At 46.9% G+C, this 27,694-nt stretch overlaps 1 long non-coding RNA gene across 1 annotated transcript; it reads right to left on the reverse strand.

Moving 5' to 3' along the window:
• Window positions 1–7,949: 7,949 nt before the first annotated feature.
• LOC129506987 (uncharacterized) lies at window positions 7,950–21,033 on the reverse strand. Its single transcript, XR_008663909.1, has 3 exons — window positions 20,790–21,033; window positions 15,888–16,046; window positions 7,950–9,438 (listed from the first exon to the last, which is right to left on the reverse strand). It is a non-coding gene; the product is annotated as an uncharacterized LOC129506987 (long non-coding RNA).
• Window positions 21,034–27,694: the final 6,661 nt, after the last annotated feature.

Raw genomic sequence — 27,694 nt, forward strand, 5'->3', positions numbered from 1 at the left:
TTCTCAACCATAGCCCTGTGGGTGGGTTTTCCTTCCCTTGGGAGATGGGAAGAGATTGTCTCCATAAGCCTAAATGGTAGAGGCTCACAGCCTCCCTGGAAAGCTCTCTGGTCCCTTTCATGCCTTGTGTCCATTGGTGGAGGGAAGGTGGGGGAGAAAGGGGAGGGGGAGGAAGAAGTAGAAATGTGTCCTGTTATTTCCAGAGGTGAGGAAGCAACTTCAGGTCTTTGGATGGGTTTGGGGGGGAGCCTAGGGGCTTGTTCCATCAACCCATGTGCTGACTCAGAAGCTCCTTCCACCGGATGACTCAGTGGGAAAGTGGTGGGAGCTTAGGTTTTGAGTGCAGAACCATGAAGAGCAGATGGGGTCTGGGATTTCCAGAGACAAAAACACAGAAAAGCAGGGGCTGTGCGGGGGGGGGGGGGGGTGGGGGGGGGGGGGGGGAACATGGCCGAGCAAGAAAAAAACATGGCCAAGCATAGAGGAAAATGTAGGTCACAAAAGTTCTTTACTAAGGATGCATTTAATTTGGAAACTTTCTGAAAGTTGACAGGTCCCCTGTTTGGTTGTGTTACCTATCATCCACTGTCACTGTCATGAAGCCCTCTGGTGGACAGTGACTGTTCTTGGTGGCACAGCATTCCTTCTCTCTACTCTGTCTTGAGGAGAACCCTTTTCATGGGATTTAGATGAGGATGATCTCAAAAACCTCTCTCCATGAGCAGGAGTCAGCCCGCAGTTTCCTAATTCTAGAAAATTCCTAATTCTATTTGGAAATTTTAGAAAAAAAAAAAGACTCTGTTCTGTCCCTTTTAATATTTTCAGCTCTCCTGTTGACCTTTGGTCTTTGGTCTCTTTTAACCTTGTGAGCACAGTTATTTTTAAGCCTGTGTCCCAAAGCTCCTGTATTCAGAAGCCTCCAGATTTGTTTCTGTTGTTTCTTTCCCTGCTGATTTTGTTGCTGTTTTTGTGCATGTAGTCTTATCTCTTTAAATACCTGGGTTTTTAAAATTTGTTTTATACAGTTCACACGTGTTACATTAGTTTCAGGTGTACAACATAGTGATTCAATATACTATACATTATGCTGTGCTCACTACTAGTGTAGCTCCCATATGTCGCCATGATACCCGGGTATTTATTTATTTTTTATTTTGTGCCAGGCATTGTTATTTGAAAAAAAATTGTAGTAGTGATTTGAGGTTTATAAAATATTATCTTTCTCTGGAGAGGAATTACGTTTGCTTTAAGAAGGAACCTAGGAATGTTCTTAATCCAGGATTACCTTAATCCAATTTCGGGTGATTTACAGTGATCGAAAGCTAGATCACATCCCTACCAGGATTATTCCACTTCATCCTTCCATGCAGCCTTCAGCATCCTGGTCTCAAGTGTGGGGGTTACCAGCACTCCTCTCCCATAGTTGGTGGGCTCTGATTCTCTTTTTTAAAAAACTTCCTTAGCCAATTCAAGGCTATCAAAAGTCTTGCTCGGCCTCTCAGACACCTCTTCTAGAATTGGCAAATGCCCAGGGAGAAAGCAAGCCCACATGTACCACTTTGGATTTCCCTCTTGTCCATTAGCTTAGCTTAGCTATTTAAATTGCCTTGTTACCTCTTCAGTGACTTTCAGTAGATTAAAAAAAAAAATTAAGTAGAGGTGTCTGGCTTTTGTAGAGTTCTTCAGTGGGGAAATTGGTCCAAATGACCAAACCCATTATTTCTAGAAATGTGTTATGTAAAGTGACAACTGTCTTGGATGGGAATATATGTAAAAGGTGGGTTTATGGGAATGAGGCGTGAAATCCCAGCCTTAGGAAAGGAAATAGGATTGAAACTCTAGAAAGGAAGATTCGACCATGAAAGAAGTACAGGCTAGGTTGTAACAGAGAGAGATAGCAGTTCAAATAAAACCACAGTGTTTCTCTCTCACATAACATTCCAGAAGACTGTAGTTGAGGTTCTTGAGGTAGCTCTGATCTAGGACCATCCAAGGACCCAGGTGTCCTCTGTCTTGCTGCTCCACCAGAGCAAGGTGGTCCTCATTCTTAGAACCAAATAACCATATTAGTATTCCGGTTAGTTGGGGTGGGGGGCGGGGTGGGGCAAAGAGGAGGGTAACCAGGTTGTTTGGGATTTTTTTGAAAGATATAATCTGGAAGTTGAGTGCATCCCTTCCATTCATGGGTTCTTGATCCAGACTAATTATTTGCACAGTCTTATCTAGAGGTAAGAGAGGATTGGTTATGTAATTTCTTGCTAGAAAGCCCTATGATCTGTTAAAAGTTGTGGTGGAATGGGGTGGGCGATGATTGTAATAGTAAGAGGGATAAGGAAAAATGGATCCTGAGGATAACAGTCTCTATCGTGGCCCTGATTAAGAGACATAGAGAATGAAGTCTCATACCCAGGTGGGCTAATGGGACAAGGAGGAGAGACACCTTCATGACTTCACAAAAAAGTAGGGGCATCTGGTATTTCTGTGTGCTAGGGGAAAATGAATTCTAGTCAAACTTAAGCATGCATCAGAATTACCTGGAAGGTTTGTCAAAATATAGATTGATGAGCCTCACCCCCTAGGCTTTTGATTCTGTGGGTCTGAGATCATTCTGAGAATTTTTTATTTCAAACAGTTTGCCAGATAATGCTGATGTTACAGGTCTGGGGACCAAACCTTGAGAGCACCCTATCTGTGCCGTCATGTTTGGATTGGTTTTATAGGAATTGACAAAGATGGGTGTGTATAGCAATAATACTAAAGTTGAACCCTACATTTCAGTCGTGACGTTCTGGAATCCTTCACCATTATATTACTGGGGAGATTATTGCAGTTTAGACTAGATCAACTCCTCAACACAAATGAGCGTGACCACTTTACTTTTGATTTCCTAATGCTCTGGTTCTTTCTCCAGGCTAATTCCAACAGAATATCTGCAAAGCCATTTAAACCTCTTCACTTGAAACATCTCTGATAAGCAGATTTCACTGTTTACCTCACAAAGATATGTGCAGTGTGTTATTTTTACGGCTGTTTATTCACCTTTTAATGGAACTTTGTTCTTTGGGACACAATGGAATGTGATTTATTTAGTTGCTTCCTCCCCTGTGGCATCGATTAAGTGAGGTAGTTTAATTTCCATATAGTAATTTATAGAATGAAGTCGAAAACAAAGGCAGATCAATTTGAAAATAATTATGTTGGGACACCGGGGTGGCTCAGTTGGTTAGGCATCCGACTCTTGATTTTGGCTCAGGTCATGATCTCAGGGTCATGAGATTGAGTCCTGTGTGGGGCTCTTCTCTCTCTCCATCTTCTTCTGCTCCTGCCCATATGCTCTGTCTCACTCTCTCTTAAAAAAAAAAAATGAAAGAAAGAAAGAAAGAAGAATTATGTTTCTGGTGGAAATTACCAAAAACTGGAAGGAATCCATTTATAGGCTTCATTTTTGATGATTGATATCTACAACTTAGCTGAATTTGGATGGTTTTATTTCTGATTCCAAGTGGCATTGAGCAGGCAGGTGGGGGAAAGGAAAGGGGAAAATTTTAACCCTGTAGTATCACAATTGGCCCCAAGCAGGACATTAGGGAACACACTTGAGAAAATGGGAAGGAGCCCAAATATGAAGAGAAAAAGAAATGAGGGACAAATAGGGACAGAAGCAAGGCCCAGTGAGCAGGCCACCACTCAGGTCAAGTCTCAAGCAGCATGTGACTTATCCAGTGCAGTTCTTATTTTCTCAAATCACAGGGAATCCAATATGGTGGAAAGGAGCTGAAGGTATAGTTTCAGAGAAAATTTGGTAAATGTCTTGGTATTAGTTTCAGAGCGAGGTCACGCCAATCATTCTGTCAGCAGTCCAGGCAAAGGCTCTGAATGAAGAGAAAAATAAGGTCAAGAGACCCAGGCCGGAGAAGGTCAGGTAGGACTATGGCTGCAACTCAGCTTTGTCTTAGAAACTTCCAGGGATTTCGATGTCAGATGAGAAGTGACTGTCAGTCAAAACTCCTAGTTTTCTGGGAAAGCATGTGCCAGAGAGAGGGTCAACAGTTAGATGCTGGTTCAAACACGCAGGTGAGGCTGCCTGGCTGGACCCAGTGGCTCTCCTCAGGCTGAGTCAGGGAGATGCTTCCTTTGAAGCTACCCAACTGGAACGTGCTGAGGAAATGAAAGAACTTAAGTCCTAAGAAAACATAAGAGATTTTTTTATCCCTCTGAGAAATGGTGCCTCTTAAACACCTTTTATAGAGTCTGGGGTCGTTGCTTTTGTGGAAACAACGCAAAAGCCTGTTGTTGCTTTGCATTTCAGAATGTATGCATTTGTTTCACCAACCCGATAAGGAAACTTAAATTTGAAAGAGGACTTTAGAGCGTATCAAGGAGTATATTTTCCAACTATGCCCTTTATTGAATTTTTCTTCAAAATTATTAAAGTCTGTGTTAGCAGCCCTCCAGGAAACTCCCTTTCGTCCAGACCTCCCCCACTTCCAGTCACTACCCACCCCCCAGGGAAATCCCTGTCCTCTTATCTAAGGGTGTCGATTCATTTTGTCTGTTTTTGCCCTTAATACAAACAGCACCCTACAGCATACACTCTTGCATCTGGCTTCTTTCATGCGTAGTGCTGTGTGTGGAGGTAGATTGTGCATGCTCGTTGCCATATAGTATTCGTTGTCTGATTATGCTAGTTATTTATTGATTATTCTGTTGATGGGTATTTGAATAGCTTCCAACTTGGAGGCTATTATGAATCATGCTGCTAGAACTTTCTAGTCTATGACTTCTGGTGAGCATATATTCATGTTTTGTTGGTGCCTTATTTTTAATTGTAGAAACAGTTTATGATCACCACCCGCCTTTGATTCAGGAACTGTCTGGTTGTTGCTGTCAGACTTTAAACGGGAGCAAATGGGGGTCTCTAAGAGCAAAGCTCAGGCGGCTGGCGAGGGTGGTCAGTGTGGTTCTGGAATCCTGCATTAGCAAAGTGGCTCTTTCCACATCTCACCCCTTTCCATATGTTGTCTTATTTAACCCTTCCAACACCAACAGTAGTCCCATCCCCCCCCCATTTTATTTTTTTTTAAAATATTTATTTATTTGAGAGAGAGAGCAAGTGCACATGTGAGCTGGAAGAAGGGGGAGGGTCAGAGGGAGAGAATCTCAAGCAGACTCCCCACTGAGCTTGGAGCCTAAAGCAGGCTTGATCCCATGACCTCAAGATCATGACCTGAGCAGAAACCAAGAGTTACACACTCAACTGATTGAACCACCCAGGTGTCCCTTTTTCCTCCATTTTAGAGATGAGGAAACTGAGGCACACAGTGGTCAAACATCCTCCTCAAAGCCACATAGGCAGCAGATAGAGGAAATAGAATTGAACCCAGGTGGTCTGGCTCTAGAAACTGAGCTCTTTGTCACTCAGCCTTGTCACTTCTGTACCTCATCCTCCTGTCTCCTTTTTTTTTGCTTTTTTTTAAGGCCTCTAAAAACAACAATTTATTGTCTTTTTAGGGACTGAAAGAAGAGACAAGTTCCCAGGCTGACCCTTCAGCTTTCCTAAGGCCATATGGTCACAGCTCACGGTTCAAAAGTAGCATGTATTGGGGTGGGGTAGAGGAGGACAGCATCATTCTGGAAGTCCCCACCACTGCAGATCTCTGTCTCCGGGGGTGTGTCCAGAGCGGGAAGGATCTGGCTAATAGTCAGCCATGGCAGGTACAGTGTTCTATAGTGCCCTGTTCTCCTGGGGCTGACTGACTGCTTCTGGCTGGTGGGTAATGGTTCCTAAGCAGACAGGTCTAAGTCTGGTTCCAAAGTGTTCTGGGCTCTAGACGAGTGTCTGTGTTGAGGGCCGGTCTGGCTCAATAGCCCACACAGGCTGGAAAGCAGTTCCCAGTTGAAATAGATACTGTCCCACTAGGGCTCCCCCAGCTTAGTGTAGAAAGGGAGTGGCCATGGCCCCAAATTTTTTGAGCTCAGAGACAAAGGCAGCTGGGGTTCTAGCATCACCTCTGCAGAATCCCAAGCCTTCTTCACACTTGGCAAAAAGGCTGGTCCGTCCATATTTGAATATGCCTCAGGTTGCCGTCTTAAATGTAACCCTCCCATGACAACACATCTCCTTCTAGCTCTTTCCCCTCTTCTGCCCGTTACCTCCTTAGTCCGTGAAGGAGTTGTTTACTCATCTCCTCTCAGTTTCTTCACCTCACTGCAGCCTGAGTTCAGCCCCTACCACTCAGCACGTTAGATCCTGCTAAGGTCACCAGTGACCTCTCTGTTGCTAAGTCTAGTGGTTATCGTGTTGTTTCTAATATTGTTGATCACTCTCTCCTTGAAACTCTTCTCTCTTGACTCAAGTACGTTTCCCTGTTCTCATCCTATCTCTTTCATCTCTCCTCAGCCCTTCTCCTGGCAAATGCTCTTCTATGTGACTTTAACTATATTTCAGTGACCCATGCCTCATCACTAGGCTCCTTCTCTTCTAATTCCACACCTTTCCCCTAAATCAGCTCATCTCCACCTAAGACTCTACATTTACCATCTGCACCCTGAGCATCCCATGAGTTCCAAACTTGTATATCAGACTGTCCACCCCACCTCTCTGCTGAGTGTTTCCTGGGCACTGAAATTTAGCTTCTCTGGAATGAACTCATGAGTTCCCCCATCCCCAACCTGCTCCTTCCCTCGGGTTCCCGTTATCAAGTCTATGGTGCTATTATCTATCCAACTGCAGAGTCATCCTTGACTTCTTCCACTTCCCGGCCCCTGAATCCAATCATTCCCTAAGTTTCTTCAAAATTTCTCCTAGTTGAGATTACCTCTCAAATCTCTCTAGTGTCCCCAATTCTAGACTTAAGTTACTCTTCTCTCTGGCCTGGCTTAGTTAAAATCCCTTCCTGAAAGGTCTACTTACATTCCTTCTTATCTTTGCATTCTTCAAATTGCAGATGGAGTGATGATTGAAAAGTGCAAATCCAATCCCATCTTCCAGCTCTCAACTTAAAACCCTTCAAGCAGTGGCATCTTAATTGCTTTTGGGAGAAAGGTCAAAACCCTGAACACAAGTTGCAATATACAATCTTCCTCGTATGATCTGGCTTGTGTCTCTAGCCTCCTTTCCTTGGTGTCTGCACCCCGGCCACACCCACCACCTTTTGATCCCTCCCACTTGCTCAGCTTCCCCACCCCACACGACCTGCACCACTTCAGCACCCTCTATGCCACCGCCCTCTCTTCTGACCATGAACTCATCCTGCAGATCTCCGCTCAAACTTCACTTCCCTAAAAGCCCTCAGACAAGTCAGGACCCTCTGTTGTGTCTCAGAGCCTCCACTTCCCTTTCATAGAGCTGTTTGTGGTTGTAATTACTTCATTTTGTAGACTGTTGCTTGGTCAGTGTCCCCTGATAGAATGTCAAACCCCACAAGGGCAGAAACTATTCCTGTGTGGCTGTCTGCCCTATTTCCAGTACTCAAAACAGTCCCTTATCTCCAATAGGGGCTCAGTTGAATGAATTTTTCAACTCCACCCCTTCTGATTGGTCCTTACTCATATTTTATCAATATGTTTAGGCTGTTCATAAAAATCAGATTAGACTATGTGACTTCGGCCCGTGTGGCTACCATATTACCAGTATCAAAAAGAAATGGTTTTATACATTCAACATCATTAGCCATCATACAAAACCACGATGAGCTACTACGGCACGTGCGCTAAGATGGCTTAGACACGTGTTGGGAAGAACGTGAAGAAGTTGGAACTCGTACGCACAGCTGGCGGGAATGCAAAATGGTGCTGTCACTTTGGGAACAATCTGGCAGGTCCTCGATAGCGATGAACGTGGAGTCGCCATATGACCCAGCAATTCCCTCCCAGAAATAATGCCTCAGAGAAACAAACACGTTCACACAGAAGCTCGTTCGTGAATGTTCGGATCGGTGCTATTCAGGGACATCATCCAAATGTTTATTAACCGGTAGCTTGATCATTAAGATGTGGACTCTCCATACAATCAAATATTATTTGGCAGTAAAAAGAAATGAAGTATTTACTCATGCTGTGACGTGGCTAAACCTCGAGAACACGCTGAGTAAAAGAAGCCAGTCACAAAGGACCATGCATTATGGGATTCCGTTGTTCTAAAATGGAGAATAGGCAAAATTATAGAGACAAAAAGTAGGCGAGTGGTTGTCTAGAATCGGTGGGGTGTGGGGAAATGAGGAATGACTGCTAAAGGACATGTGGGTTTTTTTTTCAGGGATGATGAAAATGATCTAGAGTTGACTGTGGTGTCACATAGCTCTGTGGACATACTAGAAGCCAATGAGTTGTGCCCTCTAAGTGGGTGAATTGCATGACAAGTGAATTATATCACAGTAAAGCTGTTAAGAAGAGAAAGATCTGCATGTGGCTCCTCATTCCATTACCCTCTGCAGACCATGGGCCCCTTAGCTTCGTTTGCTTCGTTTTGATGTGACATTTCACGTCTGTCTGCTTCCTTGAGTTGTGAGGTACACCACAAGCGCAGAGCAGCTAATGGTTCTCAGGATTGCTGCGAGCATGAAGTGAGTTAACAAATGCCATGCATTGTGCCTGGCACATGGCAAGTGTGCACTAAACATTGCCTATTACTATCCGGACCCAAACTCGAAGATTGTATATTGTTACAGAAAAAAAATAGAGCCATGACTCATATTTTGCAACTTAAGTGGCTCTCATTTGTGTGCTTTTGCCAGGCCTGTCGCCTACGTTTAGTTTTTCCCCTTCTGGGAAGTCAAGGGCCCAGACCTCCCGCTGCTTCATCCTCACCCTATTACTACAGGGTGCAACCATATAGATGAACACGAGGGGGCAACATGTCATTGCAATTAGGAAAAAAAAAAAAAAACAAAACTTTTGAAACTCAGACCAGGTCTAACCCATCTAGAATACAGGGAAGCAGAAGGTCTTTCTTTGCTATAGGGCCTTGTAGTATCCTTCTGGAGGAGGGAAATATTAGAAAGGGGTCGCTGCTAGAAGGCTGACCACAGCATTGCTCAGATTTTACCCACATAGGCTGCCAAAAAGAGGCTTGTGACCATTTCCTCACCTGCGGCTCCTTGGGAACACTTAGCTGTGCCTAAGGGCTGGTCCCTCTGAAGGGAGGCTCTGCTGGGAGGCGCCTGGGAGCCTGCCCTTAGGACAGTGCTGCCTCCGAGCACGTCGTGTGGAATCTGACCTTGGGGATGGGGGGTGCAGTCGTGCTTCAGGCCCTCGGCTTCCCTGAGGTCGCTGCTGGGTTTCGGTTGAGGTAGCTGTGTTCCCACCTGGCATGAGTTCTTCAAGGCCAGGAGCCGCTCCGTGCCTCCAACTGTTGTGTCCCCAGGAATGTGCAGGGCTGGCGTGTCCTGGTGAGGCTGGATAAGTGTCTAGTGGACCAAACGATTCTATGACCTGAGCCTGGAAAGAAGAGGGAAATTCTGACCACCTTGTACACGAGCCATGGGACCTCCCCGACTAGGCCTGTTCTTTAATTTATTCTTCCTGTAGTAGGAAAGCAGTTCATGCTCCGAATGGAACAAATCAAGCCGAGAGAACACTTAACATACACACAATCCCATCTACCCAAATCTGGGGAATACCGCGGATTCTTTTCACTTTGTGTCGGGGCGTACTACATAAACGTCGCCCTGGGTGTGTGTGTAAACACGCGGTGTCGACCTTTACAGCAGCGTGGACCGTGCAGCTCCACTGCACGACGGCACTGTCTCCAGCTAATCCCCCTCTTTTGGGAACCGTCGTGGTTTCCACATTTTCTTTTCAAGAGCAGTCTGCCGAATACCCTCGGAGCTAAACCTCACCCCACATTCTTTATTAGTTCCTTTAGGATAAATTCCCAGAAGCAGAATTTCTGGGTGATGGGTAATTTACAGTGTCACCAACAGCGACAGCGCCCTTGATCGGATGAAAAGTTTTCATTAAACATCCCGCAGGAATTCGGTGATCTTGTCTGCGTAGTGTCATCACCACTCAAAACGTTTGGCAAACTCTGTGTTTGGTGATCCAGGCGGTGATGACTCACGAGGGAAAGTGAATCTTCCCCTTTCCTCTTGCCTTTGATCTCGGACCCTTCAGGAAAATCCAATTTGTCTCGAAAGGACAAAGAAAGCGACTCCGGAGGAGACTCCGATGAACGTGGCCCCAGAGTCAGAAGGTAAGATAGAGAAATGCAGGGAATGCGGGGCACAAGTGTGAGGTGCCCCAAGCCCGGCTCTCACCGTATGTGTCCAATGGAATTGTGTCAGAAGTTGAACAAGTAGTGTCAGCAGTGTCATGACATTTTCCACGTGTCTTCCTCTTGATTCTCTACCGTTTTGAAGGTTTTTTTTTTGTTGTTTGTTTGTTTGTTTGTTTCCCTTTTCCTTTCTCCTCCTCTCAGTTCCCCAAACCTTTCTGGAAGCTGGAATGCAACTACTTCCTCAGTAGCTAAAAGACCCTGCTGGCTGGCCACGGGGAAGTCAAGTCGGTCACGACTGGCTTTTTTCTTAAAAGGTTCCCAAGTTCCTCTTTCTTTAGATCTTGAGGATAAACACAAAGAACTAAATATTGAAAAATGTGTTTACAGGGCTTTCCTCCTGGGAGGGGAGAGAGCCAGCAGCACCACCTGGGGCTTAGTATTTCTGTCTTGGAGGCTGGGGTGGGGGAGTGGGGGCTCAGGCGTGGCTGTTGATCGACCGGAGAAGGGGTGCAGCCGTTGTACTGGTTTTTACTAAATCCTAGGTTTGTTTGCAGAGGTCTGGGGAGAGGACAGATTGGTCCGTGGAGGGAGGGAGGGGACCACAACGAACTCCAGCCACCCCTTGGTGCTGCCGTCCTATGTTCTGTGTGGCACAGAAATCCGCAGTGGTTCTGGGAAGCCTACCACGTCCAGCCTTCAGCCTGGTGATCAAGGCTCCTGCAGTATAACCTTCACCCCGCTTTTCCAGCCTTAATGTCTATGCCTTATTATTTTTTAAGATTTTATTTATTCATGAGAGACACAGAGGCAGAGACACAGGCAGAGGGAGAAGCAGGCTTCCTGCAATGTGGGACTCGATCCCAGGACCCGGGGTCACACCCTGGGCAGGAGGCAGATGTTCAACCGCTGAGGCACCTGGGTGTCCCTAAAATTTTTATTTATTTATTTTATTTTATTTTATTTTATTTTATTTTATTTTATTTTATTTTATTTTATTTTATTATTTTATTTTATTATTTTATTTATTTTATTTTTTTATTTTATTTTATTTTTTTATTTATTTTATTTTAGATTTTACTTATTTATTCATGAGGATACACAGAGAGAGGCAGAGACACAGGCAGAGGGAGAAGCGGGCTCCATGCAGGGAGCCTGACGTGGGACTCGATCCCAGGCCTCTAGGATCATGCCCTGGGCCACCCAGGCGCCCCAGTGTCTATGCCTTCCAGAAGCCCGCACCAATGATGCTTTGCATCCTTCTGGCCCGGCTGCTCCTAGGCCCCTGCAGTGTGGCGCACGGCCCTCCCCTGAGCTGCGCTGACACTTGCTGTCCGGTGACTCCCTGCCTCTGCGGTGTGGACACGCTGGTCTCCTCTTGCCCTTTGGGTGTGTGAGGGACTCCCCGCGCTGAGGGCCCAACTCCGACCAAAGGAGGAGGGAGCTGAAGGCCGAAGACCACCCCGACCCCTGTCTGTTCGGTGGGCAGTTCTGAGGCCCTTCGACGTGGCTCCTCGGAAGTCTCAGGGGCAGAGGCCCCAGGTGCCCACGTGGCGACTGGCTGGGACGCTCCTGTGCTGCTGTCCCTCCCGCCTGCTCCCCTCTCCCCAGCCCTCGCCACTATTCCCTGCGGGAAACGGCAGCCACCCTCCTGCTTGCTGCTTTCTGGCTATGTTCCCGGCTCTTCATCTCTCCGTTTCTCTAGTGTCATTTGGGGGCCACGGAGCATGTTCCTGGCCTGGGGAAGGGCCCTGAAACATAGCCATGAATGAGCCCCTCGCCTTGTTCTTGAGGAGCTGGTGGCTTGAGAGAGGAGGGGGGTAGCTAGACCTGGCTGTGGGGTGTGGCGAAGGCCATTCCAGAGAACCAAGAGGTGGGGGCACAGGTGATAGGACAGTGGATCCAGTTTGGGGTACCTGGGAGGTTTTGTGGAGTGGAAAGTAATTTGCTGGAAGAAAGTGGAGGAAGACCTTTGGGGCTGAGGGAATGCATTTGGGCAGACAGGCAGTCAGGAGTGCTTTATGTCTGGAACCTGTGGAATGTTCGGGGAGACGAAACGGGGCACGTGAGGAGTGTACACAGAGGAGTCTATCAGGGTCTGGGTGCTGCTACACGCCCAGAGGTCTGAGAAGGGGCCCGGAGTGACTTATGTGTCTCCTGCCTGGTTTCGTCCCTCTGTCCTGGGTGGCCCTCCCACTCCGGCCCTAGCCATTGACCGGGGTGGGCGTCTACATGGACGGACTTGGGACAGGCCTGAGCCTGCTGCGGCGCTCCCGAGAAACGAGGCCTTGCCTCACCTAGTTCATGGTGACGTGCAAGGGTTTTCTGGCATCTGTTTCTTGCTCGCAAGGAGAGCCAGCCGGTTCCAGGGCTTCTGGAACAGTTGGGAGTGGTGAGGTCTATCCTTCACCTGCCAGGAGAAGGCCCATATCGCTGCCCCGGTGCACGCTGTGTAGACTCTAGCTTGTGCATGTTTCTGACTTCTCTGCTGTGAAACAGTCCTGCAGGGGGCCTTTCCGCGCTCTTCCATCGCCTTGTGGGCCAGGCCACTGACTTCCAGGGCAGGGCATCCCGACGGGGCACTGACCCAATCAGGCAGACCCTCTCTTGAGGGCATTGGGTCAGCAGCAGTTGCTGGAGGGTAGAAATGAAAGGACACACGGAGAAGGCCCTGGGCAGAAGCAATGAGGACAAGAGAAGGAGGGCAGAGGGGTGCCGGGGGGTGGGGGCTCAGCTGATTGAGCTCCGGTTCTTGGTTTTGGCTCCGGCCACGATCTCAGGGTCCCGAGGAAGGGCCCTGCAGCAGGCTCCACATTCAGTGGGGAGTCTGCTGGAGGGTCTCTCTCTCCCCCCCCCGCCCTCCCCCGTGCACGCTCCCCCTTTCTCTCAAAATAAATAAATAGATAAATAAAATTAAAAAAAAAAAAGGAAGAGCAGCGAGGAGCAGGGTGCTGGCGACAGGGTGGGCAGGGGCGGCCTGGCTGAGTCACAGTGATGCAGCAGCGCTGGGAGCTGGGAGATAGCCAGGGCTCCTCAGGGGCCGGGAGGAGCCTTCCGTTTCTGGACCCCGCCCCAGACCCCAGATCCATGTGTCTGGCGGGGCCTGTGCTCTCAGGAGCCGATCCAGACCCTGCGCTGCCCGGGTCGGAGGCTGGCCCTGCCACCTACTGCTGTGTGAACTCGGGCAGTTACTTGCCCTCCCTGTGCCTCAGTTTCCTCGTTTGCAAACCGGGCTAATCCTGGTGTCCGCCTCGTGGGATTTCGTGATGACCGTAGGAGTTAGGGAGGAGCTGGGCACGTAGGGAGCGCTCTGCAGCCAGGTAGCAGTCTGGGTGTGGGCAGGACTCTCAGCTGGTAACTGAGGAGACTGTGAGGGACCGTTTGCAAATGTGTGGGTGACAGACAGGGAGCCCCCTGGGGCTAGGACCTCCAGGGAGGCTTTACCAGTTCCCGGCTTGAGGGGGTGAGGAGGGGCCAGTTAGCAGACACCCAGCGGTCTCGGGGGGGGGGGGACAGGAACTGGGGGCTGTGGTCAGGAGTGCAGCTGGGCCAGTCAGCCCTACAGGGAAGAAATGGGGGGGGGTGACACAGACCCCAAGCCCCACCCTCCCTCCCCGCGATCGCCTGCCCATACCACCCAAAGGCCAATCCAGCTGGAGGCTGGTGGGGAGGCGCACAGTCTGCCCGCCAGGGCCCAGGGTGGGGAGGAGGCCCGCCAGCCGGCGAGCCCCCCCACACCAATGCCCACTAACTGCTGCCGCTGTCGTGACGTTGCAGGAGATGCTTGTCCCCTCGGAACTGGACGGGTTTGCGTTCCCTGCCGGCCAAGCAGCCCGGCACGGAGCAGGGCCAGCGGGCAGCGGGAGGTGAGGCCCGGCCCGGTGGCGATCGGAACACGCTGCTGCCTGCCGCTGGCCTGGCAGCTGGGCCGGACCCTGCAGGCAAGGGGCCTGCGGCCTCTGTCCCCGCGCAGGCCGCCCGGGGCGCTGATGGGCCTGTGACAGGCACAAGCCCTCGGGTCCACCCTGAAGGCCATGCAGAGGGATCGAAACTTCCACAACCAGGGATCACTGTATTCTTTTCTTCAAGATTTTTATTCATTTAATTGACAGAGTGAGACCGAGAGAGAGCGAGAGACACACACAGAGAGAGAGACAGAGAGAGCACTAGCGGGGGGCGGGGGGGGGTGTGCAGAGGGAGAGGGAGAAGCAGGCTCCCCGCTGAGCAAGGAGACATGTGGGGCTCAACCCCAGGACCCCAGATCGTGGCCTGAGCCGAAGGCAGACCCTTAACCGAGGGACTGAGCCAGCCCGCGCCCCTGCCTGTATGTATCTAGTCAAGTTTATTTCGCCTACTCCAACAGCACCCCAACCCCCACCTAGGGGCCGCGGGGCCCAGTGGTAGAGCGGCTGCCTCTGGCTCAGGGCACCAGCCCAGGGTCCCCGGATCGAGTCCCGCGTCGGGCTCCCTGCATGGAGCCTGCTTCTCCCTCTGCCTGTCTCTGCCTCTCTGTGTGTCTCACGAATAAATAAATAAAATCTTAAAAAAAAAAAAAATCTCTCACCTAGGAAAGTAAAAAAAAAAAAAAAAAAAAGGATGAGAACGTGAAAGTGCTCGCAGAGTCCACAGAGGCGGTGGGAGGTTCCTTGTCCTGGTTGGGGCAGCCGGGCCCGAACACCCGGCCAGCAGGCCCCGAACCCCCGGCCAGCAGGCCCCGGGCGGCAGGACTGCTGAGTCAGGGCTGCAGGGCGCCCGCGGCTGTGCCCAGGCGATTAGGGAGCAAAACTGCTGTGTGGGTGGCTGGGGGGCACGTCACACCTGTCAGGGGCAGGACGTGCCCGCGGTGCCCGCCAAGAGTCAGGGTGAAGGCCTCCCCTTGCCCCCGCTCCAGGCCCCTCCGGGGTCAGCGGCAGGGGTGCCAGGCCCTGGCTCCCAGTATCTCCCTGACTCGGGTCCCTGTGGGCAGGCCCAGGCCCGGCCGTAGACAGGGGTCATCAGGAATGCCCCAGGGGGCCGGGATAGCTTCCCAGCCTCTGCCCTTCCCAGTCTCTGCCCCGCCAGCCTCTGCCCTTCTCAGCCTCTGCCCTTCTCAGCCTCTGCCCTTCTCAGCCTCTGCCCTTCTCAGCCTCTGCCCTTCCCAGCCTCTGCCCTTCCCAGCCTCTGCCCTTCCCAACCTCTGCCTCCAGCTCTGCCTTCCAGCCTCTGGCCCTCCCAGCCTCTGGCCCTCCCAGCCTCTGGCCCTCCCAGCCTCTGCCCTTCCTAGTCTCTGCTCTTCCCAGCCTCTGCTCCTCCCAGCCTCTGGCCTTCCGCACCGGGTTAGCGCTGCCCAGGGCATGCTCGTCGCAGTCCTTTCCAAGGTCTGTATTAGTTACTGCATGCTCTTCTTTTGGAAGTGGGTCTTTTTCTTTCTGGTACTTTTTTTTTTTCTTTTAACCATTTTATTTAGTCATGAGAGACGCAAAGAAAGAGGCAGAGACACAGGCAGAGGGAGAAGCAGGCTCCCTGCGGGGAACCTGATGCGGGACTCAATCCCAGGACCCCGGGATCACACCCTGAACCAAAGGCAGATGCTCCACCGCTGAGCCCCCCAGTGCCCTTTTCTTCCTGGTACCTTAAACAGTTTTTGTTTGAAAATGACACGGTGGCACTTCCATAAATGGACAGCCCGACTCACCCTCGATGAGTAACCATCCGCAGCAATGCACTGGAGCGTCTGGCCTCAGGCCTGGCTGACTGATTGGGAGCAGAGGGATTTCCAAATAACTCCATGCCTTTCCGTCCATCGGTGGGCCTGAGAAGCCTCTCTCCCCTCTATCGGTCTGGTCCTTAAGATCTGTAACCAGGGATTTGGAATTGGATTGGAGCCAGAGGGGTGCGGTGAGGGCGTAACAGCCAGTGCTCCGAAAATACACGTAAGCACACACACACGCTTAGTACACATCGCACCCATACCCATGACCTGTCGCACACAAGTCACAAGGAGAAATCCGTAGTACTCCCTGTACTGGGAATTCTCTGCGGTCAGTCAGCTCCTGGGGAGCCTCCCACTGCTCTTGGCTGGACTCCCCTCTGTACCATCTTGGGCTGAAACCGAGGAACAAGTCTAGATACCAGGTGGCTGGTACTAGGAAGGCCCAGAGTGAAGACGCAAAGACATTTGTCAGAATTTCACTAGTTTATCAATGTCCTCAACGACGGGAGCCAATGCTTTGCTAAACTGCCTAATGGTTTTCAGGTACTAGAGCAAGATTTCCTCACTGTTTGCTATGTAATGATTCCTATTATGACACACTTTTAATTTTTTTTTAAATTTTTATTTATGATAGTCACAAAGAGAGAGAGAGAGAGAGAGAGAGGCAGAGACACAGGCAGAGGGAGAAGCAGGCTCCATGCACTGGGAGCCTGACGTGGGATTCGATCCCGGGTCTCCAGGATCGCGCCCTGGGCCAAAGGCAGGCGCCAAACCGCTGCGCCACCCAGGGATCCCATGACACACTTTTTAAAGATGACTTTTTTTTTTTTTTTTAATTCATGAGAGACCCAGAGAGAGAGGCAGAGACACAGGCAGAGGGAGAAGCAGGCTCCCTGGAGGGGAGTCCAATGTGGGATTCGAACCCAGGACCCCGGGATCACACCCTGAGCTGAAGGCAGACCCTCAACCTCTAAGCCACCCAGGCGTCCCTATGACACTCTTTTTAGTTAAAGCTGTACTACTAGCATTTTTCTCCTCCCTTTTTAGAATTGAGACAAAAGTATAAGTGAAGCCATGATGGGGCGTGTTTGCTGCTTTCTGTGGTATAAATACTCACACCATGACCTGTTTCATGAGCTAATGGGCCGTCACGGAGCAGGATGCAGAGTTGAGGGGAGAGGCACCGTGCCTCAACCTTTCGGGTCCCTCCAGCCTATAGATGCGGTAGACACAGACAACCTGCACAGCCTAGCTCATCGTGCAATGTGACAAAATAATTGGGAAAATGAGAGTATTTAATTTTATTTATTTCATTGTAAATTTTTTTTAAAGATTTTATTTATTCATGAGAGACACACAGAGAGAGAGAGAGAGGCAAAGAGGCAGAGACACAGGCAGAGGGAGAAGCAGGCCCCATGCAGGGAGCCTGACGTGGGACTTGTTCCCGGGACTCCAGGATCACGCTCTGGGCCAAAGGCAGACACTCAACTGCTGAGCCACCCAGGGATCCCATAAATTTGATTTTTAATAATAGCTGTGCTTATCAATTGAATCTTCAGATTCCTCAAAAATTTGCTCAAAACTTGTGTCAGCTCCAGTATACCAGTGATTGTAACTTTAGTGATTGTAGCCCTGTCTTGAGAACAGGCAAGCTGGCTATGTGCCCTCATGGGGCCAGTGTCCAGAATAATCTTCACTCTTCTTACAGGGGCACCCTCCATTCAGCTCTACCTCAAAAGAGTAGCAGTTTGTCTCTCTCCTTATTTCTCTGACTTTATATACTCTACTTCCCTTCTTACTGACTCTGCTCCCCAAATAGTCCTCGAACATACCAGGCATGTCTACCCCAGGGCCTTGGCACTTGCTATTTTCCTTGCCTAGAATATTCTTCCTCTAGATGTCGGCGTGATTCACTCCCTCACCTCCTTCAGATCTTTGCTCAAATGTGTCATTCGCTCAGTGAAGCCCTACCCGACCACCCTATTTATAACTGCAACCTCTCCCCTCTGCTATTCTTCCACTGACTGTGATTTATTTTTATTCTTTCCCTGCTTTATTTTCCTCCATAGCATCAATTACTTTCTATATAATACACGATATAAAATCCTCCGGTATATTTTATTTATTTCCTGTTTTTGTCCCTGAGAATGAAAGTAACACAAAGGCTAGTTTTTTTGGTGTGTTTTGCTGGATCCTCTGTGTATGAAACAGTGCCTGGCACAGGGTACGTAGTCAATACATATATTTGTTGAATAAATGAATGATTCAGGAGTGGATGCCCAGTAAATGTGTATTGAGTAAACAGATGAATGAATGAATGAATGAATGAATGTTTCAAGTCCTGAAAGCACGAAGTTACCAGGGGAGATGTAAAAAAAAAAAAAATCAATCTATCTATCATCTATCTATCAGCTTTACTGAGATATTACTCACATGTCATACAATTCCCCATTTGAAATATACAATTCAATGGTTTTTAGTGTACTCAGAGTTGTGCGACCATCACTAATATCAATTTTAAAACATTCTTATCATTCTAAAAAGAACCCCATGCCCATTAGCAGTCTACTCTTCACTGGCTTGCAATATCCCCAGCCCTAGGCAACCATTAATTTACTTGCCATCTCTGTAGATTTGCCTATCCTGTATAGTTCACGTAAATGGAATCGTACAATATGTGACCTTTTATATCTGGTTCTTTCACTTAGCATAACATTTTCAAGGTTCATCTGCCTTACAGCATGTATCAGTGCTTTATTTCTTTATACTGATGAATGATAATCCAGTATATGAATATACCATATTCATTTATCGGTTGGCATGCATTTGAGTTTTTCTACTTTTGGCTATAATGAATAATGCTGCTATGAACATTCGTGTACAAGTTTTTGTGTGGGCATATGTTTTCATTTCTCTTGGATGTATACCTAGGAATAGAACTGCTGGGTCATATGATATTCTATGTTTAACATTTTGGAGAACTGCCCCCCCCCCACGATGTATGGGATTTTGAATTTCTCCGCATCCTCATCAATGCTCATTTGTATCTGTCTTTTTTATTATACCCATCTTAGGAGAGGTGAAATGATACTGCTTTGTGACTTTGATTTGCATTTCCTTGACGGGCTGATGACATTGAGCGTCTTTTCATGTGCTTATTGGCCTTTTGCAAATCTTTGGAGAAATATCTGTTTAGATTCTTTGCCAGTTTTTGAATTTAGGTTGTCTTTTTGTTGAGTTATAAGAATTATTTATGTATTTTGAATACTAGAGCATTATTAGATGTAAGATTTGTAAAAAGAAAACAGTTGTGAGCTGTGTGTGACACATCTCTTGATGGTATCCAGTGAAGCACATTTTAAACTTTGATGATGTCCAGTTTACCTCCATTTTCTTTTGTTGCTTGTACTTTTGGTGTCCTATCTAAGAAATAATAACCTCATTCAAACTCATAAAGATTTATACTTAGAGTTTTATAAGAGTTTTATAGCTTCAGCTCTCACATTTAGGTCTCTGATCCATTTTAAGTTAATTTTAACACGTGGTGTGAGGTAGGGACCAATCTCATTCTTTGGCATATAAATATCTAATCATTCCAGCACCATTTGTTGAAAAAAACCTATTCTATCCCTATTGAATTGTCTTGGCATCATTGTCTAAAAACGGGAAAATTTTAAATCAGATCTGTGTGATCTAATTTGCTTCTTTATGATTTATTTCGGTGGCAGCATTGAAAATTCTAGTCAAAGTGTATTTGGCATAAAATCCATTTAAAATAAAAAAAATCCATTTAAACTGGTTCAAGAATAGAGAAAATGCTTCTGCCTAGATTGCGATTTTTTAACATTTTAGTTTTTAAAAATTATTATTGAGGTATAATTGACATCTAATATTAGTTTTAGGTGCACAATGTAAGATTTTGATATTTGTATATATTGCAAAATGACCATCGGTATGTCTAGTTAATATCTGTCACCACACATAGTTACATATAATTATTTTTACTTGTGATGAGAACTTTTAAGATTTACTCCTTAGTAGTTTTGAAATATGCAATACAGTAGTGTTAACTATAGTCGCCATGCTGTGCATTACATTCCCATGACTTGCTTATTTTATAATTGGAAATGCATATCTTTGACCCCTTTCACCCACTTTACCCCCAGCTCTGGCCACCACTGATCTTCTCTGTATTAATGAGCTTGTCCTTTTTTTTTTTTTTTTTAAGATTCTACATATAAATGAGATCATACGGTATTTGTCTTTCTCTGTATGACTCATTTTATTTAGCATAATGCCTTCAAGGTCCATCCATGTTGTTGCAAATGGCAAGACTTTATTCCTTTTTGTGGCTGAATAAATATTCCATTTGTGTGTGTGTGTGTGTGTGTGTGTGTGTGTGTGTGTATCGCATTTCCTTTATCCATTCATCCATCGATGGATATTTAGATTGTTCCCATGTTGTAGCTATTGTAAATACAGGCATACCTCATTTTATTGGCTTCATTTTATTGCATCTTGAAGATATTGGGTTTTTTACAAAATGAAGGCTTGTGGAAACCCTGCGTAGAGTAACTTTTTCAGTGCCATTTTTCCAACAGCATTTGCTCGTTTATGTCCCTGTGTTATGTTTGGTAATTCTTGCAATATTTAAAACTTTTTCATTGTCATTATTGTATTTGTTATGGTGATCTGTAATCAGTGATTACAACTTGCTGAAAGATCAGATCATGGTTAGCATTTTTTAGCAATGAACTTTTTAAAGTTATGTACATTTTTTAAACATAATGCTATCACATATTTAATAGACTACAGTATAGTATAAACATTTATATGCACTGGGATACTAAAAAATCATTCTTCTTGCTCTAGTGTGATACTCACTTTATTGTGGTGGTCTGGAACTGAACCTGTAATGTCTCCGAGGTATGCTTATAATGCTGCAGTGAATGTTAGGCTGTGATCTTGAATTATTCTTTCCCATTAAAAGAATCGAAGCTTCCTCAGGGACATAGTTGATGCTAGCTTGAAGGCAGGAAAGAAATGAGATGACTCTGGAACATCAAAGACTATTAAGTCATATTAAAAGAAACCAGGAATCAAGCTCAATCAGCATTTACCAGGCCAACATGGAATGCTGTGATTGTCAATAAGGATAATACCTACAATGGTTTGAAATACATAAAAAAAAAAAGTTTAAATCCATGATACATAATGATATTTTCAAAATGTTGCTTTATTGGTTACTTTGGAGGATAGAAATTATCTTACTACTTTGTAAACTCATGAAGGAAAATAAGCATGTATCTTACCTTTCCTTTGTAAAATGTACTTTTAAATAGTTGAAAAGGGGGGAAGTCTCTTTTACTATACAAGTTTTCTAGCTAATAAAGATGTAGTGATGGATTTGGAAAATATAATTCTGTCATCCCTAGTAAGTGAGTATGGGCTATCACTGGCCTGGTAACATAACCGATAGAGATTGATGGATTGATTGTTTTTTGTCCTTCCTGTGATGGAAGTACACAATACCCTCACCACCTATGAAGCAGTCTCATTTAAAAAAAGAAAAAAACCAAGTCTGACTTGATTAAGCCTCTTGTCTTAACCACTGATTTAAAAGAAATACAAAGTGCAGAAGATTCTGTTAAGTGATCATCTGGAGATGCAACGAAACTACAGCAAACTGTGATCGGAAATCCGGGTTCTTGAAAAAAGAGTTTCAGAGAAAGAAAAGAGATGGAGAGGGAATCTATAGATTAAAAGAGATGTAACTGCTTTATCAATCATGATGTAGGATCTCACATGGATTCCCATTCAAACAGAATACATCAACCAGAGAAATAAGAAATCTGACTGGGTATTTGATTACATTAGGGAGTTAATAATTTTAATCGGTGTGATGACAGTATTGTCATGTATCTAAAAAAAAAGTATCTATTTTTTAGATACTCTATGCTGAAGTTTTTGGGGATGAAATGATATAAATACCTGGGATTTTATTTTAAAAATCCACATGTGGAGGGCACCTGGGTGGCTCAGTTGAATGTCTTGATTTTGGCTCAGGTCATGATCTCAGGGTGGTGAGATCAAGCCCTGCATTGGGCTCCACACTCAGTGGGGAGTCTGCTTGAAGATTCTCTCTCTCCCCCTGCCCCTACCTGCTCTCTCTCTCTCTCTCTCTGAAATAAATAAATAAATCTTAAAAAAAAAAACCCACATGTGGATGTAGGTGAAAGTATAGATGAAGCAGGATTGGCCAAGCGTGGATAATTGTTGGAGTTGGTGATGGTACAACAAATTCATTACATGGTCTTCCCTTCCTTATGAAAATTTCATAATAAAAGGTTTTTAAAAACATTATAAATCTTGGCCACAATAATCACAGAATAAAAATCAGAGAGAGGAAGTGTGTGCTACTTTTTGTAATGGTGGTGGTGGGAGCCAATACAGTCTAAAACTGAGAAAGGGTAAAGAGTAACAAAGGGGGTTCACTGGGAAGGCATAACAGGCCATCTCCCAGATAGCTTAGAGCAGGAAGGAAAAGGAGTGTCACTGGGCTTTGTGGGGTGAGGATTGGGACCTGGAAGGGTCGGCAGTGTGGCTGCTCCCTCCACCTCTCAGAGCCCCTTGCTCCCATGTCTCTGCTTCTCTTGCTGGGCTTACCTTGGCGCAGCCCCACTTCCCAGGCCTGTGGGTACAGTGCCCACCACAGACAGTCTTCCATTCTCTCAAGAGAATCAGGTTGGTTGCTGCTCAGCCAATGAATGGGCTGGCCTTGGGTTAGATCATTACCAACTGAGGCCAGCTTTGTGAATTTGTGGGGGTGTGAGTTATTGGGGTTTGCATAGAGTTTTCCAGAAACTAGGCAAATTCTCTGGAAGGAGTAGGTTTAATCATGGGCTGGCTTTAGGTGTGCAACTTAGCTGGGACAGGGATGGATCAGATAAAGGAGAGGCTAGAATTAGGAGATCAGACAGGGTACTGTTGGACTCAACAAATATTCACTCGATGCCTTCTGTGTAAATAAGCTTGGGTTAGGGGCTGGGGATGTAGGGATAAAGGAAATATGAGAGACGGAAAACTCTGTAAAGGGGATGGGGAGGTGGACAAGGCTGGCCTAGGCACTGAGTGCATTGAGGTTGGTCAGGGAGAGGCTGGTCCTTTCTCTTTGCACATCCTCCCAATTGCCTCAACCCTGCAAAATCCTGTCCAGCTCTCAAGGCCCACTGCATACACCACCTCTTCCAGGAAGCATTTCTGATCTCACTTTGAACTCCATAGCAATTTGCACGTCCTCTGACTGTAATTTGCTTGGTAATGACATAGTTTGTGTAGTTGCACATTTTGTGATCTTAATTGGCCTTTTTTTTTTTTTTTTTTATCTTCTGCTTTCAGCCTTGAGCCAAACTGTGAGAGTACCTGTCCTAGCCACCTTTATAGGTGGGTGGGCCTGTTGGAAGGCCCCCAGTCCTGGGCTTCAATCCCATTTTCACCACTTGCAAGTTGGGTGAATTTAAACAAACTCCTTAGCCTTTCTGAGCTTCACTTTCTTCACTTGTTAATGGAAATGATATATTCACCTCAACTTGTTTATGAGAACGAAAGCACGTCAAGGATGTAAGAGCACAGAACCAAGCCACAGAACAATTGGTTGGTGTGTACTGAATGAGGAGGAACAAGTTAGGCCTTGCACGGTGAGTAGCATTAGCACAGCTGGAGAGAGGAAAGTGCATACCTCTGGGTATGTATGCCCTCCCGTCCCTTAGGGGACAGGGGCGAAGGGTGGGTTGGCCAGGGAGAAGGGTAGCAAGTGTGCCAGGCTCTGGAGGGGGCATCTCTTCTTGTCAGCAGAAGCCTCTGTAACTCTAGGGCTCGGGTAGCCTGTGTGCTTGTCTGGTGTAATGGAAACTCTGCCTTTGAGCTGCAGTGTGCCTCTTTCTTGGTATCACTGTCCCAGGGACTGGAGCCAGTAACTGGAGCGGTACTTCGGGCTTGTCTCGCAGGAATTAGAGATGGACAGTCTTCTAGCCATGCTCGATAGTGGCCCCTTGGTTCTACTTGAACCCGATATTTTCCTGGGGGGGTTTGTGACACCAAATCTTGGAGGGTTTCCCCCACCTTGCAGCCACTCTTAGAAGTGGCATTTCTGGGGTCTGGGTCCTCATGTGTCCTCATGTGGCAGTCGTGTGACGTGGCCTGAGTCTCACTCTCCTCCACCCAGATGATCCCTCATGGTCTTCTCACCATCCATATGGTGCTGACCCCCCCCAAAACGATACCTCCACCCTGGCCTCCCCACAGAACTCCAGACTCAAGCAGCTGTCTGGGTCCTGCCTTCGCCCATGTGACTCTGGAGTCTCCCTTAAACCAGCTCTTTCCTCGGGTCTTGTTCATCTCAGCAACTGGAATTCACCTTATTTCTACCAGGAGAAACCTAGGAGTGATCACCTTTGGTTCTTCCCTTTTTCTGAGTCCAGGTCCCCATCTTCCTATCCAGTCCTTTGCGACTTTTACCAACCCTACTTTTAAAATTCAGCCCAAATCTGAGGCTCAGTCAGTCAAGTGTCTGACTCTTGGTTTTTGGCTCGGATCATGATCTCAGGGCCGTGGGGTTGAGCCCCACTCCAAGCTCAGTGGGGAGTCTGCTTAGGATTGTCTCTCTCTCTCTCTGCATCCCCTGCCACAACCCAGTACACATGCTCTCTCTCTCTCAAATAAATAAATAAATAAAACCCACAGAACTCAGCCCAAATCTGCCCACTTCTATTTAGCTCTCCTCCACCCGTCCTTGTGCACGCCATAATTCTGTCTCACCTGGACTAATGCGATATCATCCTAAATGTGCCCACTCTTGCCCATTACTACCATTTTTCTTTGCTGAGAGCTGGAGCCAGTTTTTAAATTCTGAGTCAGATCCTTCTTAAATTTTTCCAGTGGCTTCCCATTGCACCTGGGAGGAAATCCAAGCCCCTAGCCTTGGACTCACAGGGCAAGGATCTAGCTCCACCGACCTGCCCTCAAACTATCTTCCCCATGTCTGTTGTGCTTTGGCCTCACTGGTTGGTTCTGCCACAGAACCTCTGTCCTTGCTGTTCTCCTCTTGCCTCCGTGCTTCCCTCCAGGTGCTTTCTCCTTGGCTTTCTGTGGCCACTCAGTCTACCGTAGGCACCTGGTCATCTCTAGCACCTCACTCCATCTATGCTGTCTGCACAGCACTTCTTACAGTCTGCTCTTTTCTTGTGTGTTTTGTTATTTATTGTTTGCCCCCCCCCCACTTGAGTATTCGTTCCTTGAGAACGAGCATGGGCCTATTTTTGTTTACTGCTTTATCCCCAAGACCTAGCATGGGGCTAGTGCACACTAGGGGCTGAGGGTCTGGGATTTGGTTTCACCCAATTTACAAGCTAGTAAGTTAGCCTTTTCCTAGTTCAGGGAGGTTGAAGGAGACATGAGACTCCAGGGTCAAAAACACAGGAGCTTATTAGTCCCAGGATAGCAGGCCACATAGCATCAGCAAGCTTGCTTCAGGCTCCCTGGCCTCCAGTTCTCATGGGAGACACTGCATGGGTCAGACGGAGGCTGTCCACCCAGTGATTTGGTGTTGTGGATGAGGAACCCTGGACTTGGGGAAATTCATGCCCTTTATAGTAAGCAAGCCTGCTCTTCATCCCCAGGGAAGGCATTATTACTTCATCCCTCAAGCTTGCCTGCTGGCAACACAGCCCTGTGAAATGGGCCACGTAAAGACCAGTCAGGCCTGGTATCCCTGGTATACTGGCAAGGTATGCAGGAGCAGGAGTGTCCCACAGAGGAGCGTCCCCCCAAGACGCAAGTCACAAATATTTGTTGAACAAATGAATGAATGAAAGTAACCCTGTCTTGTGCCCAGGTACCAGGTGCTGATGCCTGCAGCTGGACTCACCTGAGGTCAACACCTGCCTGGATCCATGCCTGTCACTTACTCTTGGATTCGCCTCTACCATTGCTCTTCTCAGCTCTCGTGACCCCTCACTCCTACCTACACTGAGGCTGAAAGCTTGTTGAAGTTGGTAGTTACTTCTGTCAATGCCTGAGCCAGATTCCATCTGCTTGCTGGACCGGCCTCTCCCCCAGGGTTTGTGGCTGGGTCTTTCTCCTCAGAACCTGTCCTGGCCTACTACCAATTGTACTCCTGTTCAATGGCCCAAGGTTGGCCCTGTCTAACCCCACAGCCTGAGGGATGTTCACAGTGGTGCTGATAATGGCATTTTCCGGCGCGTATTGTGTAAGACCAGGGGTGCCTGTTGCAGTCCTCCCGCTCCTCAGCCTAGAAAGTACTCCAAGGAATGGCATTCAATTGACCGTTCTCATAAGCCAGATCCAGACTTTGGGTTTGGAAAGTTCAAACGGACAGTATCCTGGGTTGACATAATTTAGTGATGCTGACTGGCCAATGGAGCTCTCAGAGAATGAAGAAATATTTGAAAACCAATTAATTTAATTGGCAGAAAGGTTTAACTGTCAAGTAGTTGGGGAATTTATAATAACCCACCCAGAACATTCTCACCCTGTAAGCAAATTACATGGGAAGTTAAACTGTATTCAGAAGGCTGTCTGGCAGGCCCCGAATTAGACCCCACACACCTGCACTACTAGGTGATAGGGACGTTTGGTGACATCCTGCTTTGAAAGCCTGATGCGTCCGTTTTTATATTAGAAGCATACCTATCAGCTTGAGCCGCCTTGTTTACCCTAAAGAGTTCTTGGTTATGAGCCAATTTTCGCCTCTTGGGCTTTTCTTTTTCAATGTTTCTAGGTTGACAGTTCTCCCTTGTTGAGCAATACGTTCTCCCCCCCCCCCCCGCCGCTCTGGATTTTACTTCCAATTATTTTCTATTCATTTACTGCACAACTCATTTGTGAATACATCTTTGTAGAAGATTCGAGCAACATATACATATGGAGAGGGGAAAAAAAAAGAAAAAAACCATGGAAGTTCTCCTTGTTCCCTGTCTCATCCCTCGGCCATCCCCCTCTCCTGTCCCACCTTCAGCGGGACACCAGCAAAGTAAATGTCCTTGTATACATTAAGAATTGGACACGAAGACCACGATATGAAGCAGTGGTTATTTCTGGGAGAGCAATTTGTTAGTGATTTTTATTATTTCTTTATACCTTTTGGTATTAAAAAGGTTTTTTTTTTAAGATTTTTATTTATTCATCAGAGACAGAGAGGCAGAGACACAGGCAGAGGGATAAGCAGGCTCCATGCAGGGAGCCCGACATGGGACTTGATCCCGGGACTCCAGGTTCACGCCCTGGGCTGAAGGCAGATGTTAAACTTCTGAGCCACCCAGGGATCCCCTAAAAAGGTTTTTTTTTTTTTTTTAAAGCAATAGCTTATATAATCTATAAATAAAAAATATTTCTTAAAAAAAAAGAGGAAAAAAGAGCATGCATGGCCTTTCTGATCCTGCAGATATGAGTATGAATGCTGGCCAGAGTCCTCTCTCTCTCTCTTTCTCTATCTCTCTCTCTCTGTGGCTGGTACTAATTTGCCTCCTTGAGCCTCAGTTTCCTAATCTGTAAAAAATGAGTGTAACACCACCTTCCTCCCTTATAGATTGTTAGGAATAAAGTATGTGAAAGCTCCCGACACATGATTGTCCCTCACCAAATATATTGCCTTCCAATGAGGAGAAAAGGCATGTTGCCCTGGGACTCCCTTTCAGATCATTTCTAGTTAAAAATGTGAAACGTTCCAAAGCCACAAAATCATGAAGATATTGTGTATGCATATGTGTAGG

Source organism: Nyctereutes procyonoides, unplaced genomic scaffold (assembly GCF_905146905.1).
Source record: "Nyctereutes procyonoides isolate TBG_1078 unplaced genomic scaffold, NYPRO_anot_genome, whole genome shotgun sequence".
In the NCBI taxonomy this organism is placed as follows: domain Eukaryota; kingdom Metazoa; phylum Chordata; class Mammalia; order Carnivora; family Canidae; genus Nyctereutes; species Nyctereutes procyonoides.